General features: G+C 51.1%; 1 protein-coding gene across 2 annotated transcripts in view; it reads right to left on the bottom strand.

The window, feature by feature from the left end:
* The window catches only part of LOC144093691 (irregular chiasm C-roughest protein-like), a 333,374-nt gene that overhangs the window by 185,444 nt on the left and 134,929 nt on the right, over nucleotides 1–13,001 (bottom strand). For both annotated transcript variants that reach the window (XM_077627282.1, XM_077627283.1), the window contains exon 4: nucleotides 3,940–3,985. The gene's annotated coding sequence lies outside the window, so the exon portion shown is untranslated. The remainder of the gene's footprint in view (nucleotides 1–3,939; nucleotides 3,986–13,001) is intronic.

Here is a 13,001-nt window from a genome sequence, read left to right as displayed (position 1 = left end):
CCGATGCACGGAGCCTGCGTGGCCCCTCGACTTGAAGGCAAGTTTGCCGATCAACGCGTAAACTGCTCAAATGCAGCGAGGATTTCTTTTTATCACGGGTAAGGGAAAGAGGCATTAAGTGTCGCTTAAGTTGAATCAAATGCGACTACCGTCGAACCTCGTAAAAACGAAACGGTTGAGTCAAATGTTTTAGGGGAATCCCCCAAGGTGGAGTAGATTTGTAATAACGGAGTCATTACTCGTTGACATCCACCCGAGCGCTGCGCTCCACCTTCGGGGACTCCCCTAAAACATCTGACCAACACTGTTCCCTTGAATTAGAGAAAACCTAGCGCCAAAGCCATGCAAACCACAAGTACGAACGACGACGAGACATAAGCGCTATTCCCACTTCCCAAACACTGTTCCCACTTCGAGTTGTTGATCAATTCGCTCTCGCCCTACCGTAAGCTTGCCGTCCCTGTTAGCTCAGTTGGTAGAGCGACTACTCTCGTGAAGCGGCGGTCCCGGGCTCGAACCCCGGACCAGGACGAATTTTTCTTTAACTACGAAGTTTCTGAGAAAGCTGCATAGCTTTCCTCTGTAGCCGTGTGGCTGCGCTCGGGTGGATGTCAATGAGTAATTAATCCCTTATTACAAATCTACTCCACCTTGGAGGATTCCTCTAAACCATTTCACCAGAACTACTTGGAATATTCGACACTAGTCGTTGACAGCGCAGCACTGAACTGTGCCTTTTAATATTTCATCTAACTGCATCTACACGCCTTTACAACGGCAAGCCCAACCACATACAGCATTTAGCCAAATAATAGAAATAATTTTATGACGAAAGGAAATATCCGTAACACCCTAGGTGGACAACCGAACCACACCGCAAAGGAAAGGGAGAATGAGAGAGCGAAAAAGAGAACAGAAAAGGTCACCTAGTGGTGGGCTCCGGACTAATTTCGACCAGTTGTGGCTCTTTAACTTGCACTGAGATCACGCACCACAAAAGCGTCTTTTGAAATGGACCGAGAGAAAGCAACCACCCACCGCCTCTACCGGTGTATAATTACGCCGCGAGTTTGCCGTCCGTCGCGCAATGCGTCTCCGTCACCCCGCTTCCGTCGCGCCAAATGTGCAATCGGCCCCCCGCGGGGGTAACCCCCTGCCGGCGTCACGACCCGAAGAGAGGCGCTCGCGAGGAGCCCGCCGAAACAGGCCAGCGCAGGGGATGCGAAGGCGCAACAAAGGAAAGCGCAAGCAGAGAAGTATATACAAAGTGGAAAAATTACAAGTCAAAGAGAGACGCAAGTCTGGCACAACACGGGAAGAACAAAATGACGCGACGGAAACGCGACGGGGCCTTCGTTTAATTTCCTATGCACCCCGTTCTCTCCACTGTTCGAGCGCGCGCTGATCATTTCCCCCACACGCGCCGTTCGTCTCACTGTTTTAGTTCCTTCCATGGCTTCTTTTTAATTCCGGGTAGGAAAGCGGACGAGGTACGTGGAAAGTGGAGAGGGCGGGAAAGAACGCTCTCCACGTTACAAAGAGAGCAACGCAGGGATTGACATCTTCCGGCGGCGCACGGGGTGGCCGGTGGTGTGGTAATCGCAGTTTTCGCGAGTTCTGTCGGGGCCTGTCTGTTCTTCTTCGCGAGCAGCGCAGTACACACGAACTTGGCGTTAAAAAAAAATGAGCGCACGCTTTTTTTTTATTTCGCTGCCGCTGCTGTACGAGAGCTGAAGAGATTTCCATGCCGATCCCGAGCCGATGATGCCAAGAAGCTTTGACCAGGACGCGCAGCGTTTTCATGACGTCATCAGTCCGAGTATATATCCCGAGACTCGACCCGTGTGCGTTATGCCGAGGAGCATGTCTGATATGAGTGGCATCCAAGCGAGGAATATTTCTACAAGGAATATTGCTGGCGTAAACAAAATATGTTCCCGCTTTGACAACACTCAACTATCCATCAGCGGCAGATTCTTTTCGCACAGCTGAACAATAGCAACATTTTAATTAGGAAGTAATTACTCATTAGCATTCACCTGAGCGCAGACATACGTCTACAAAGGAAAACTACACAGATTTCGCAGAAGCTTTGCAGGTAAATAAAAATTTGGCTCGGCATGAGGATCGAACCCGGGACCACCACCTGTCCGGGACAGTCGCTTTACAAACTAACCAAACCAGAGCTAGAGAGAGAGATTTTAATGATTATAGGGAGAGGTGTGCCTGGTAGTTAACCTGGCATGAAACTCCAGATGAGGGGAGCAAACCAACAGGGCTCTCAATACAATATAGACTATCCACGAATTTTGTTAGCATTTTCAACCACATTCTAGGCTTATCCCGGCAACCACCGCCGTGATGCGCGCCCCCGTTTCCCCTCCCCTAGAAAAATATCTAGCAATTCGCCCCCCCCCCCCCCCCCCTCTTATGATTAATTCCTGAGGTGGCGATTTGATTCTTGTAGATAGGGCCTACTTTTCTTTCTCGTCCATTTATTTATCTGACCCCTTTTATTTTCCCCCAACTGGCCAATTTCTATTCGTGGTTTAATCATGGCTGCACAACACTCCCGGGAAATCCCACGCTACGGACAAATCTCGAAAGCAATAAACAAATTAAAAAAAAGAGGGGGGGGGGAACGAAATCAGGAAGGGGGCGATAATAATCAAACGGTGCGCCCAAGTACGAGGTCGCAGCGTTCAGTCAGCGACTCGATCGGAAAACGGGAGCTGCTGGGTTCTCCCGGGATTGCTCGCTTGAGTGGCGTGCGCGGAGTCGTGCAGAAGTGTGCGTATGCGTGTGCGTTTGCTCGCCAGCGTTTCGTGCCTGCGTCTTGCAAGAGACCCGAAGGTGCGCGTGCTGTAGGCGGAGCGCCGAAAGACGGATAATGAGAAAATTGGCGCCTGGTGCGTGAAATCAGAGATGCCGTGGAACGAACCTGCGAGCCTGCTTGCTCGGCTCTTCGCGCGAGTGACGGAGCTCGCCATTTTCTGTGCGTACGTGCGTGCGTACGCTTGTGCACCTCGCGTTACGGAAGCTCAGCAGCGCGCGAAGCTTTGCACACCGCTCGGGGAAGGTGGAACCGCCTCGCTTGTTTTCGCAATTGTTTTTTTTTTCTCATTCGTTCGTTTCTCTCCGTATCTTCGCTTCAGCCTCGATGCAGGAACAGGCGTCGGCGGCGGCTCTGCAGTCGGCAGAAGTAAGCGAGTCATTGGAAACGAGCACCGTTGGATTCGGGTTTCGTGACGAATTCATGAACAACACGAAACCACGCGCTTCGCGGTGAACGGTGCGCGAGTGTACTGCGCTCGTCGATCCAGCCTCACACGCGCCAGTCAGAGTATGCCCGGCAGCTAATGCATCCCCTGCTATGTGAGCACCGTGTTTTCGTGTCCGTGAACGCGTGGCGCGGATAGGAAAAGAGAGGACGTGAAAAGGATGAAGGAAGGAAGGATGTTCTGGGTTTCAATCGCGGTGACATCAGGCAAAATAAAACGACCGATGCACGCGTTCAAAGTTCACGCGCATGAGTGGAACGTCACTGCGCATCAGCTTGCGACTGAAGGCAACCCGTCGCCTTTGCCCCACGGATTCTAGAGAGTTTGAATGTGCTCCGCCGTGTTTCCTCGGGGAACATTTGTTAATCTCTTTGATGACTTATGAGTGCGCGCAAACGTCGGGATTGGAACGCAAGAAAGAAATGGCTAGAAGGAGAAAACAGAGACAGAAAACAACCGAAGGACGTTAGAACACGTGGAGGATGAAAGTTTGGAAAACGGAGGCACGCGGTGAAACGGGCCCAAAGCAGGGAACGAGGTGAACGCAAGCATTCCGTGCTTGGTTGTTATTCGCTACGGCGAAAAGCCGGCGCGTGTATATTAAAGAAAGAGGGAAAACGACGTTGATGGATTTAAAAAAAAAAAAGACAGTGCGTACCCAAGGTTCTTTGAAGGCGCCTCGTCGGCTTCTTTCTGCCAGGAGCCTGCGAGCGGAACGGAAGTCGTTAGCACAGCATTACCGGAAACAGGCAAAAAACTAAAGTCACTTGCACATAGCAAAAAAAACAAGGAGAAATAACAACACAAATACAGTGCAAAAAAAAATCACGATGCATTTTCACGCGCACGGTTTCGATCGGAGACAGTAATCATGCAAGGCTGCATGTCCAAGTTAAGGTACGGCAAAAACTTGACTAAACCATTTCCAACGCTGCAATTTTTCTGTCCAGCCTCTACGCTGTTCCCTTCGCATGCATTCCGTATAGGCACCAGAAGGCGTTTCGAAGCAATCTTTTCAACACTGCGTCGATAAGATTAAAAGACGAGGTGCGTCGAATTTCCTGGGCATAAAATATGTAAATGCTTCGTTAACAATTACCGTCTACGAATTGACAGAATACGCGAGTAATCAGGATGCGCTGCACCTTTTCTTTCTGTCTAGCGTGAACTCTGCTGCACGCGATGCAAATTAAGAAACATGCAGCAAGCTAGTGGGTCTGAAAAATGCACGCATCGCATATAAAATCAGCGCGTGTCCATTTTCACTGAGCTTAATTCTCTCACGATGTCTCCGACTGCGTGAAAGCTAGGAGGGTTTCCAGATATGCTTGATCCCGACATATGCACAGCAAACTATACATCTTTGGTGAGCAGGAATAATTTATTTCTCGTTCGCTCAAAAGCAGTTGGAACAAAACAACGTCGGGTTATGAGACTTGTCCCCATAGGTGTCTCCAGTTTTGGCTCCCTTCCGTCTATTGTCGGATATTCCAACACAAAATAAAACGAGCCCGAGTTCATTCACTTGTCCTGTTCTGGCGGTGCACACAAAGACAAGGCCCGGCGCAAACTGTCCACATTAACTACGACATAGCAAATTTTTTTAAATGTCGCACTTAATACAAGAGCTCCTGATAGAGTCTAGGACTATATGGGGCTTCTTTATGTATAGCCTTAATGGATCCTGATAGAACCCTATAAACTATTAAATGACCCATATGCGTGAGAAAGAAAGAAAGAAAGAAAGAAAGAAAGAAAGAAAGAAAGAAAGAAAGAAAGAAAGAAATAAAGAAAGAAAGAAAGAAAAAAGAAGGAAAGAAAGAAAGCTGAATAAAGCAGAACGTACGTGAGGTGCGCTTCGCACACCCCTGGTGTCTTGAAATCACACCAAAATCGATCAGGCGCGGTATCCCGCACGCGCCGCCTCCGCTCGCTGAAGGGATGGAACGACAATCTTTTCTACCCATGCTTGCGACTCAAAATGCCGCATGCATTCCCGGAAAACGCGGCAGCGCTATACACTTACGGCACAGCGCACAGATAGAGCGCCTTGCACATGCTTCTCAAGAGCCACTCCGGCGGGGTAACTGCCTTCCTTCGCGGTATGACAAATGCGCGCCAAAGTAAATTTCCTCTCGCTTTCCGCTCTCTTATTATACTTTTTCCCCTCAAACTTGCACCGCGCTCCCGCAGAGCAAAGACCGCGGAGAATATAAGCCTGGCCAGCGCTTAAGAGGCGGAGGACGGGTTAGCTCTCCGCGCGCGGCCCTACCTAGGAAAGCGCGCGTGCGTTCGTGTGTTGGCGCGCACCACAAATAACGCCAGCCGCTCCGGACTCCATGCGGGGTCACGTATGCCCCATAATCCTCCTGAGCCGCGGCCGGGGCGGTGCGCGAACACAAACAGAAAAAAAAAACTTAAGGGAAAGGTGCTGAGAGGCTCGAGGTGCAAATGAATATACCCTGCGCACCGCGTGAACTCTCCTTATGCTTCCTGCCGCTTGCGGTGGCGACGACACAGGCGGGCGCTTCTCTGCATCCACAGCGTGAACGGAGGCTCCGTATGCAGCGAGCTCTCGAGGGTCGTTGTCGGAAACAGTTGTCGCGGCGAGTGGCCGCGTCGTTCGCCAACTGCTGCTCGGAATGCCACCGTCCCCTCTCTCCTTTAAACGTGCGGCTGGTCCCGCTGCTACATGGAACGCATATGTGCGCGCGAGTCGTCGTCGAAATGGCTGGTTGTTAAAGGGCCCCTCTCTCTGGCGCTGACAGCACCCAACCTTTCCTTAGCCAGTCCTTTTGTGCCTATTTATTTGCTTTATCACCTTGGAAACGGGTCGAAACGGCTCACCAGCGTTTTTTTATGCGCACACTGAGATTTATGCGAATGGGTGGCGCCGCCTTTGTGTTTTCCCGGTCACGTTGGGTTCCCTTCGCGCCTATTTTCTGCTGCCATTGAGCAGCCCACGTAACGGGCTCGACGGATATCTTAGATATAGCGTCAGTTTATCTCCGACTCTCTGTTTCTTTCCTGAATCTAATGAAATGGTGAAAAAAAGTTGCCCGGTAATCGCCAATCTTCCCTGTCTCATCGTTACGTTTTTCATCATGACTAACAAAGAGTGACCATTTCATCGGGATGCTTCTGAAGAACGATATTGCGGCTATTACAAAATGCTGCTGCAGCCAGAGTAGCACCGCAGGTGCTTTTCATCGGTGATTCATACATGGTCAGAGTGATGCTCACCTGAACGCCTAAACGCGAACGGATTATAAATGAACGAAATACGAAACGTCTATGTACTTTCTCACAGAGTAATTGCCATGCACGCTGACTCGTTAACGTTCCTGTTTTTTTTTTCTTCCTCTAGACCTAAAATAACCAGCAACAGACTACGAAGTGATTTAAAAAGTCTAGGTTAAACGGATGGCTAGAAACCTCAAGACTTTCGAGGCAATGCGTTAAACCTAAACTCAGTGTTGCTGCTTACAACGATTGCGCAAAAGGCGACGAGACTATTTTACGACACCACACATAGAAAAATATGACTGAACGCGAAACAGTAGACAAAATGTAGTCATAAATTCACAGGGTGCGGTACAGAACACCTCTCAGCTAGCGTCCGCATATTGGGCAGATCACTGTATACATCGACTTCTACACACTTTGTGGGGTTTTCGAAAAGGGAGGAAATTTTTTTGTTCTGGGGGGTCTGATGATGATGATAATTAGGATCTGTTCATGATGATAATTGGGATCTGTTCATGATGATAATACCCGTACGCTCTCTCATCGCAAGTATGTGTGGCCGAAAAATAGCCGTTGGAGGTGCCGACCGGAGGTCGCAGAGAAAGCGCGGTACGCAGGGAAAAGGTGTAGTAACTTGCAACATGCGGGGAGGCTTATTATCACCGTATTATGCTCAATTTGCAAGCACACATAAACAAGCGGCAATTCTGCTGCGTTTAACGTCGATCTACGAAGCTAATTTCGGCGCATACGTTCGGCGGACCGTCTAATCGCCGTACACCGCTAGAACTCTCCGTACTTATCGGCGTACGACCGCACACACAGTTCTCGCATATATAGCACCCCCACCTATGCATATGGCGCCGCGTGATTCTGCACTACTTTTTTTTCATGTTTTTGATGGGAAAAAACACGAAAGAAAGTAGGCAGTACACGGGGGAAGAACTCGTCTGGTATATAAATAAAAAGAAAACACGCAGAGCCAAAGCAAGCGAGGACCGAAAAAGATGGAGAAGCTTCCAAAATCGACACCACTGGAACGATGAACGTCCTCCTCTCCCTTCCGGAGCCAAATTCAATCAGGTTAATGAACACGGCAGCGGCTACGCGGGCACGGCCAATGTGAATCGAGCGTTTGCTTTTCGCTAACTGGATTTCTGCCGCCACTTGCGCAATTTACTCCGACTCCGGGCCGAAAGCTGCAGCCCGAGACCCTCCCATCTGTCGTTTGCGATACGAGCGGCGCGTATTTCCAACGCCCGGCGGCGCGAACTGTGCTTTCGCTGCCTGAACTCAGCGGCGGCGCTCCGTCGACTGGGAGCGGCCGAACATAGCTGACGTGCCCCACTTCCGCGGCTCGTGACGTCACACGCACTGTGATAAACGTTCCCTGCATAGCTTCTGCAGTGAACGTCGCAAAGCGGATTAGATAAACACCCAGCTTTTAGACATGCCCGTGATATCCAACATGAGGGTCACTTTCACGTTAGTGCAGCCACTATGCACTCTCGCCCGATTCCTGTGGTGAGTGCTTTGACGGGAAAGTTTGCAGAGGTACGCGGAGTTGTTGCGCTTACTAAATGATTGCTTTGTAACGACATAAGGTCACATGATCTCATCAAAATGTTCAACGATGGCCCTTTTGCCCCCCCCCCCTCCCCCCCACCTCCCCCTCGGCCCCTTTCGCGCAAACCAAACAAGTTAGCCATGCCAAGCCTCATTGGCCGAGCTGTCCTTGCGCCATTAGACAATCTAAGCCGTCATCATAATCAAATTTCTCATCGATGGCAATAGGTTTCTACCGAAACAACTAGAGTTGGCTGTGTAATATCACGACATCGTGTGGATACGGTGTGACAAAGCAACAGGTTTCTATCTGGGCCGTTCCGCGCCGAGATCTGCTTATACATTGCTTAATGCCGCATATCCGATGATAAAACAGCTGCCATTGCCTCTTTCTACATGTCGTGGCGAAGAGGCGCAAATTTACTTTATCTATTTTCGCTTCTGTTTGCACATACACAAGAATGCGTTGCAAGTGAATAAATTCGCAGAAAAACTATACATCAAAGGAGGCTGACGCCGTTACCGTGCTGTAGTATGCAGATGCAATGAACATGTTTCAGAGCTCTGATTTCAGTAGTACTGCCAAAGTGAAGGCATTCGTTTTGTTCCCTCTGCCTATAGACGTCTCTCGGCTACTCCAGGTATCAATATCACATATAGCTCGTAAAGTAGTGCGTTTAATTACAGTTTTCAAACTTGTTTTACATTTTCTAAATGCGTTTAATGCTGGTGTATCTTGAGTTATACCTCCAAAGTACCAAAAAAGAAATGAAATGACAAATTTAAAAATGTTAAAAAGCTGCATCGCGGTATGAACAATCCGCAACCAGAAGCTATAATCGCAGGCGCATGCGGAGTCCTCCTCGCCGCATTGGCAAAAACCTTGCCGGATGCGCACGCTTCCAAAGCTGCACCACTAGCTCCAATTAACGATCCTCATCTCGCATAAGCGGCCGTGGCAGAATAACGCGCAGTTGCAACGAGCAGCTGCAATGTCCAGTATACCACAAAATGGCGCAATTAAAAGCACACGACTTCGAAGAACACTCATCGCATGAGCCACGGTTCGAGACGCCAAAATTGCTCTTTCGTTTCGCGGCCTACCAGACGTCTCTCTCTCTCTCACACACACACACACACACACACACACACACACACACACACACACACACACACACACACACACACACACACACACACACACACACACACACACACACACACACACACACACACACACACACACACGCGCGCGCGCGCGCGCCCATTAACCGGCGATAACCAGCCGTTGGCGTCCGAAGCCTCTGGTGCCACATGGGGGGAGCACACTCTTTTGAAACTCGCCGCCGCTCCGATCAACAACACGCCGCGGAGAGTCGGCGACAGCAAGTGACGCCGCCACGTCGGCGAAACCGCGCTGAATTAGATAATGCCCCCTCTTGTCTGAAACTGCGTCGTCTCCATCAGCCTGTGACGCGCACGTGTGGAGCTTTCTCTCCGCTGTTGCGGAACGCGTCCAGCCAGCGCGCGCCTCTTCCGAGCAAATCAGCAGGCGCCCCTCCTTCACAGTAAACGCGCCGTTCCGGCAGCCAGTTATTCCGACCAACAAAGCCAGCGAGCAGCGACGTTTCGCCGAAACCGCAGGCCGCTCAGCAGCTGGGCCGAAGGAGAGGTGCAAGCAAGGGAGGAAGGGGAGGGAAGTGATGAGCTGAGAAAGCAAGCGCATGCTTCCCTCTCTCCACTCCTCCTCTGCCTCCTTCCTCCCACGCGGCAACGTGCGACTACAACTTTTACCAGTGGCCTCGCTAATCTCGCAAAGGCGCGTGAGCGAGAACGCACGCGGGAGAGCAAAGACAAGAGGAAAGGGCAGAGAGTAGTCACGGGGTATGAGAGGGAGGAGGAAACGCGCGGGCGCGTGTCCGCTTCGTCGCCGGAACGATAAAAAGGGGCACCGCTTCCTGGCGTCGCAAAAGGGAGCAGCTTCACTCCGGAAGCGCCGGAGACCGGCGCCGAGCGGTCCCGGCAGACGTTCGCGGGTCATTTGTTGGTGGCTCCGGCACTGCTCGTCTTCCCCCGCCGCCGCTTCAACAGCCAACAACAAAGCCGTAGAACGACGCCGGGAAACAACAAGAGAAGCACGACGCCGCAGCCTCCCGTCCCTGCTGCCCCGCATCCCGAACAGCATCCCGCTACGCTCCCTATCGTCCTTGTAAAAACAAAGAAGATTAAAGAGAAAGCGCAGCGGCTGCGCATGTAGACACGATCATAAACGCGCCAGCAGAAGCCGCCGCGCCACTACTTGTGCTGCTAACCCTGGCCCAGACTCCCAAAACAACGCTCCGGTTTTGCGGAGCGGATGGGGGGGAAGAGGGTTCGCGCGCCAGCGCTCTTGCGGCGAGCCCGCGAAGGCGTTCGGCCATAATTACGGGCCGATTAATGGCGACCGCCGCCGGCCCGCTGCCTCGTTCCTGGCTGCCGGCGGAGGAGAAAGCGGACTTTTGCGGGAGGGAGAGGGGAGGGGGAGGCGAGCCGAGCAAGATTAATGGTCTGCATTCATCAAGCGCACGCTTGGTCCCTTCGTTTTTGACCCCACGTACTACTACTGGCCCCGGCGCTACACGGCCTGGCCGCGAGTTGCTGCTGCTGCTCGCCTCGCCAGCTATACGTTTCTTTTTCGTGCTCGTTCCGCATCGTGACGCTCGGCCGCTTCCTACGTTTGCAGCCTTTTTTTATTGTTTCTGTTTCGTTGCTTAGTTTCGTTTTCGCGCTTCCCTTCTGCGTAAGGAAATATTCCCGTTTACTTTTGTTTTTGCCGTTTCTCTCTCGTTCTCTTTGATCTCTAGCGGGAACCGAGAAAAAAGTGGGACACCTCTTCCCCTCTCCCTAGGAAGCCGCTGCCGCTGCTGAAGCTTAGCGCCGCCTCGCGCGTGCGCTGCGGCAGTGGAGCACGAAACGGCAGCCGAACACGTGTAAACGTCGCGTGCATCCGCGCAGTTTCTCCCACTTATTACGCTCGTTGAACTTGGACGCGCGCGGCCCGCACGAAGGTCGCTCGATGAAGATGTAAAAGAGAAAAAGACGACTGGCATGCTGCTGCGGGAGGCAGCTAAATTCTGTGCACGCCGCGGTTGTCCGTTCACGATTATAAAGGGTGCATGCGCGTCGGCTGGACGACCACCGAGAGGGCAATAGGAAATCGATGGGCGCAAAGTTCGAGAAGGACCGTTAAGCAAAGCCACGTGGTATCAATTGATGAAGGAGGTCACCCGCAAAGTAAACACGGTTCAGGGTTATCCGCGGACGTTAGTGATGAGGCCCCGCACGCGATTCTGAAGAAGTGACGCAGCATTCGTTCGATACGCTTGCTCAGCAGATGAGATGAGATCGTCGTACGGTGCTTAAACGTGTCCGGAGTGTGCATTAATAAAGCCTGAGACATCTACCGGTGCCTGGAATGCAGTGTACAGCAGCACGGAGTAAAACTAATGGCTATCGTGAGTCGCCCAATATCAAATGCAAACAGACAGTGTGCTCGTTACGGGGCGAAATGCCCTGGACCCGACGCAGCTAATCGTTAATCTTAAGTAACTTAAGGAAGTTAATAACTGCACAGAGGCTGCGTGCAGTCGGGATACCTTGACCACTTTTGGAAATATATATGATTTCATATTCACCGAATCTCAGGTGAAACGTATATTAACTAAAGGGAACTCACTCTCTCGTATTCATAAGCTGTCGGTGTGTCCCAGAAGAGCCAGTTTGTTTTGTTTCTTATAACACGTAAAGGTTAGCGAATACTATACGTTTGACAGGCAGAACATTTTTCTTCTTTTTCTCTTGCCAAGACCTTTACACATAGCTTTTTCAGTGCGAAAGGCCTATTTAACGGGGTAAAACCCAACCAGGAATCTTGTGGCGTCCGTGACTTTGTGGGAGCAGAAATAAAATAAATATTGGCCCGAGTGGGTTTCGAACGAGCGGCGGCGCGCACAGATCTGCTTCGCTGTCCACAGCACGGGAGCACCATGCTACCGCCGCAGCCTGTCACGCCTGGTGTTAAACTGCCAGACCACTGCAGCAAGACACTCTCGCGCTGTGCACTGCATATCGTCGTCTTCATCAACTTACAACAGATCACACCAACTTAACCTCGATCAGAGCTTAACCTCAGTCTAATATCATCGCCAGGCGCGCCGACGACCCAGCAAAGCAAAGCTATGAGCCAACCAAGCTAAACACTTGCTTTAGCACGTCTACTCGGTGTACTGCGTTAAAAACCTACCACTTTTTTCCGTGTAACCAGCACTTCATTCATCCGCAGCATTTACTGTATGCCCCATGCGTATTTACATCTAATCTGTCTGCTTCTCGCGCTCCCTGAATATAAATATTATTCGCCACTTGCGAGAACCCGGTCAAAAGCAGCACTTGGCCTTCTTAGGTAAAATAAAGCCCACCCTCTCTTTTTTCTCGCTCTCTCTATCTGCTTCCCTGGGGGCGCACATAGTCTGTCGAAATGTTTAGTTTTGAGGGCCAGGGAGGAGGCATACGTGCGAAAGTTCGAGGAAAGCGAGCGTGAATGCCTCCCCCCCCCCCCTCCATCCTACCATTTTCTTTCGGGAACGAATGTCAACTTCGCGCCGCATCTGTATGCAGAGACCCGAGACAGTTTGCAGGCGAGATAGCGTCGAACGAGCCAACCGGGCCACCTATATGCAGGCACCGTCGATCCAACGGTACGCTCGCCGAGCGGGAGAGCCAGGGATCAGCCAGAAAACAACAGCAGCAGTAGCGACAGTCAAAATGGTCCCGTTGAAATCAAATAAACGAAGAAAAAAAGGAAACAGATCGGAGAAAAAAATTGAGAAATAGAAAAAAAAATCTTGACGCCACGGAGGAGGGACACGC

Source organism: Amblyomma americanum, chromosome 6, assembly GCF_052857255.1.
Source record: "Amblyomma americanum isolate KBUSLIRL-KWMA chromosome 6, ASM5285725v1, whole genome shotgun sequence".
Taxonomy (NCBI): Eukaryota; Metazoa; Arthropoda; class Arachnida; order Ixodida; family Ixodidae; genus Amblyomma; species Amblyomma americanum.
Note: the sequence above shows the minus strand (reverse complement) of the source record. Positions and strands in the feature narration are given on the sequence as shown.